Source organism: Echinops telfairi, unplaced genomic scaffold, assembly GCF_000313985.2.
Source record: "Echinops telfairi isolate 266 unplaced genomic scaffold, ASM31398v2 ScPeMD7_3533;HRSCAF=4204_0, whole genome shotgun sequence".
In the NCBI taxonomy this organism is placed as follows: Eukaryota; Metazoa; Chordata; class Mammalia; order Afrosoricida; family Tenrecidae; genus Echinops; species Echinops telfairi.
In genome coordinates this window covers 103,563,609-103,566,713 of record NW_022107431.1, presented here as the reverse complement: position 1 = coordinate 103,566,713, position 3,105 = coordinate 103,563,609, and the positions used below count along the sequence as shown (strand labels likewise).

Genomic DNA, 3,105 nt, shown 5'->3' with positions numbered 1-3,105 from the left:
TAACAAAATGCCCAGGTGATTTTTTTAAAAGCTTTTAAACTTTATTGTGAATTGGGTGAAAGCTTAACGAGCATATAATCAGCTTTAAAATCAGAGCTTCATGAACATTTTGCTTCAGCTCATTCACTGAAAGTCCTTCAATATGATGGTAGCCATCTTGACTTCTCCTTTTGCGTCCCTTCCCCCTTCTTCCTCCTGAGCCTTTAGTTGGGTAAATACTGCCCCCTTGTTCCAAATAGCTGATTATTCTAAGGTGTATGCACTTCACTATTATAATTGTTCTGCTGAGAGCTCCATCTATTGGTTGGCTCAAATTTGAGCCATCGGGAATGCGTTCAGCTCTACACTTAAAGAGTGACCCAGGGCTGAGGTCTGTCTTTATCCAACAAGTAAGCCAGGTTTCTTTCTTAATTTTGAGTTTCTTTATACATTTTTTCTCCTTTATCCGGAATGTTCTAATTTTATCCCTTTCAGAGCAGTTGGTAGTGGCATCCAGACACCAGTTACTTCTTCTTGTCTTCGGATCTGAGAAAAGAAGGCTGAGTTTCATATGCTCCCGAGTCAATCAGACCAATTGTTTCCACGTGTCTTTTGGTTTCCTGTGATGGAGCCTGTGAATGTGTGTGCAGGTCTCTGCTCTAAGGTGGCTCTCCCTGATGATGGCTAGGTGACACAGGAGCAGGTGGTGGCCATGATCAATTAGGTGAAGCTGCAGGCTTCAGTGTGGCTGGGTTGAGTGGGCACCGTTATTGTCTCCCATCCAACAGAGCAAGAAGGGACAGGGGCCAGAAAAATGGAAACCAAAACAAACAGCAAAAGAAATGAAAATGGGGAGCGGGAAAGCAAGATAAAACTCATGAGTTCAGGGTACCTGTATGGTAATGAGCTCATGATGTAGCAGGGAAGAGGCGTGAAGGGGTGGATGCCCAGTCCTAGATGGGGTACCTGCTTACCTAGATGTTGTCTAGGGTGACACCATTTGATCTGGAAGCATTCAGATGGAGCTGAGATCGGGGTACTTGTACCTGGAAGCAATCTTCCAGGCCCAGAGGGAAACTAGATGCTGGACAGCTGCTTATGGAAGGAATCTTGCCTGTGCAGGTGTGGCCGGGAACCCAGCACTGCGTGTCCTATTGTCTAATGATGAGGTGTTCATGTGCCTTCAGATCCAGAGATGGTGCTGCTGTGGCCCACCCGCAAGTTTAAGGCACAGTCTCCGGCAGAGCACAGGCTATGTGAGAGGGGTCACTAGTCACTGAATGAGTGAGGGTGGGACTGTCTATGCTTCTGGTCACCGGGGTTTGTGAGAAGCAAGGAGGATCCCAACTTTCTGTGGCCAGCCACTAGAGTGCCAGGTCACTGTCTCCATCCAATGCTACTTTCAAAAGTTCAAGATGGCTGTGCTGTATCAAGTCAACAAATCACCTGTTTGTCTCCTCTTTCACCACGTTTGTTTAACTTTATTTCCTAGTTAGTATTCAATTCACTTCTCTAGACTTTCCTCTGAAGCTCAAGCTTCCAAGATTACCATCTGTATCTTTCACTTGAACGCTTATATCCTTATTGTAGAGGATTTGTGTCTACTAGAGTGTTACCTTGTTCACAATCTTGCACGGAGTCTCAATTTGGTTATTTTTCTTTTTCATATGGTTACTAGATTCCGTTACATATCTTTGTTAAGTGTTTGATCAGAAGAGACAAACCATACAGGTAAAGAAAGTTTAAAGTCAGGAGTTATTGGCTCTAACAGGGATATAGAATACATGGGACTTGGTAGCAATAATTGAGAAGAAGTTTCCAGACTAGAGGAGCGAGGCCCTAATCCCACATCACCTGCATGTGGGCACCTCAGTGTCTCCTTGGGGCTCTTTCCTGGTGTACATGTTTAGCCGAAGATGCATTGATTTTTCTCTGGAAGGTGAACATTTATAGAGTTGATTTCATGAATCTGGTAACATGGCAAAAGGTGCCTGTCCAATTGAAGCCAGTGGAGAATTAAAAGTCTTCATTGACCAGAATCTTAATCCCGGAAGAAGAGTGGTACCATTAGTAGCTATTCATCCTTTTACACTAAATACACTTGAAAAGCAACTCCTACCAAAAACCTTTGGACAATCCAATGTCAACACCACATAGCATGTGATAATCAGTGCACTTCAGAAGCTTGTGGTGCCAAGTACTATCCTGGTGGGAAGTCACAGCCCCTTAAGACATATTTTGTATCATAGAACCAGGCTTAAGACTTCTCACTTTGCTGTCAAATCCACCTGGAAAAGAGGAAGCATGACTAGTGTCTGCGACGTTGTTTCATGAAGGTTTGTGAGAAGGTGCCGAAGAAAGGAATGACAACCAATAATGGAGTGGCCAAAGAATTGGTCCTGGAATTCAGTGCTGCTAATTGCATTTTACCGAATAAATCAGCTTCTGACCAGAAGACCATACGATGATGAATTGTGAACACCAAAAAGATCACGATTAACTGTAGTATTTCTAACAACACATTGGTTACCTGTTAGATCTTGACAACATGTTGAAATCCATAAAGATAGAGAAGTATTAAAGTGTATGGGTATGGTTTGTGGGTTAGAATCAGGAAGCTGTTTAAAGACCTTAAAATGACAAGAAGTTTGGTACCTAAATCGCAGGGATCTTACGTTACTGAAATGGCTCAGGGATCGGTCATGGTGTATCTGTCACAGCACCAGGCTTACCTTCAAAAGGGCACAAGGCTTTGTGCCCGTGACTTGAGCAATGGGGCAGACAGAATGTGGACCACTAGTTCCAATGGTGGGCGGAGGGGGAGATGCCAGTGTCTTCTGTCCTGGAAGCCCAAGGCGATCACAATGATGACGAGGATGATGACTGCAATGAAAACGATGAAGATTCATTTTGCCAATCTGTAGATTCCACCCCTTCCTTCAAATTCCACTTGAAGAGAAAGAAAAAATGTTTAGGGAAGAGAAAAAAAATTCTCTTTTCAATGTCTGCATGTTTTGATCTATTTTTTTTAATTTTCCAGTAACACTTTTTTTTTGGGGGGGTGTCTTTTTTTTTTTTTTAGTGATTTTATTAGGGGCTCATACAACTCTTATCACAATCCATACA

At 43.0% G+C, this 3,105-nt stretch overlaps 1 pseudogene; it reads left to right on the top strand.

The window, feature by feature from the left end:
• The first annotated feature begins 1,956 nt into the window (after positions 1 to 1,956).
• Positions 1,957 to 2,447, top strand: LOC101648096 (annotated as a pseudogene).
• Positions 2,448 to 3,105: the final 658 nt, after the last annotated feature.